Source organism: Heptranchias perlo, unplaced genomic scaffold (genome assembly GCF_035084215.1).
Source record: "Heptranchias perlo isolate sHepPer1 unplaced genomic scaffold, sHepPer1.hap1 HAP1_SCAFFOLD_244, whole genome shotgun sequence".
Classification (NCBI taxonomy): Eukaryota; Metazoa; Chordata; class Chondrichthyes; order Hexanchiformes; family Hexanchidae; genus Heptranchias; species Heptranchias perlo.
In genome coordinates, this window is record NW_027139256.1 from 40,400 (window position 1) to 41,838 (window position 1,439).

Here is a 1,439-nt window from a genome sequence, read left to right on the forward strand (position 1 = left end):
AATATTCCTGCTCACCAAACCGAGCCCAGCCTTCACTAGAGACCCAACTCAAAATAAACGGCACAGAATGCAGCACATTCTCCCAAGTCACCCGGACTCTGAATAATGTCAGTCAATCAAGTTCCAAGGCTGGCCTCCAGGGAAAGATAGTGTCTATATTCATGCCAGTTATTTCTAAAACACTGTATCTAAAGTCATAAATTAATAAAAACATACAGAATTGTTGTTCCCCGTTTGAAACAGGACAGAAGTTAAGCTAACACAAGTGGACAAACACCGGGAGTCCCACAACGAACAATGATCTTAGTAGGATCTTTACTGAATGCAAATTGACAGATAACCCCTGACCCAGGCCACCCCGAGGGGCTATCATCAAATCACCTAATGAGGGTTGAGAGACAGAGACCGCCGTCAGTGTACTGACAGTAAAAGGGGTGAGAAAGAGAGACACCGGTCAGTGTACGGACAGTAACATGGGGAGAGAGAGAGATCGCAGTCAGTGTACGGACAGTAACATGGGGGGAGAGAGAGATCGCAGTCAGTGTACTGACAGTAACATGGGGAGAGAGAGAGACCGCAGTCAGTGTACGGACAGTAACATGGGGGGAGAGAGACACCAGTCAGTGTACTGACAGTAACATGGGGAGAGAGAGAGAGACCGCAGTCAGTGTACGGACAGTAACATGGGGAGAGAGAGAGAGACCGCAGTCAGTGTACGGACAGTAACATGGGGGGAGAGAGACACCAGTCAGTGTACGGACAGTAACATGGGGAGAGAGAGAGAGAGACCGCAGTCAGTGTACGGACAGTAACATGGGGAGAGAGAGAGAGACCGCAGTCAGTGTACGGACAGTAACATGGGGAGAGAGAGACACCAGTCAGTGTACTGACAGTAACATGGGGAGAGAGAGAGAGACCGCAGTCAGTGTACGGACAGTAACATGGGGAGAGAGAGAGACACCAGTCAGTGTACTGACAGTAACATGGGGGGAGAGAGTGAGAGACACCAGTCAGTGTACTGACAGTAACATGGGGAGAGAGAGAGACACACCAGTCAGTGTACTGACAGTAACATGGGGAGAGAGAGAGAGACCGCAGTCAGTGTACTGACAGTAACATGGGGAGAGAGAGAGACCGCAGTCAGTGTGCTTATAGGGCAGGGGAGTGGGACCAGCTGGATTGCTCTTGCGTAGAGCCGGCGCGGACTCGATGGGCCGAATGGCCTCCTTCCGTGCTGTAACCTTTCTATAATTCTATGACAGTAACAAGGGGTGAGTGAGAGAGACCGCAGTCAGTGTACTGACAGTAAAAGGGGTGAGAAAGAGAGACACCAGTCAGTGTACTGACAGTAACATGGGGAGAGAGAGACACCAGTCAGTGTACTGACAGTAACATGGGGAGAGAGAGACACCAGTCAGTGTACTGACAGTAACAAGGGT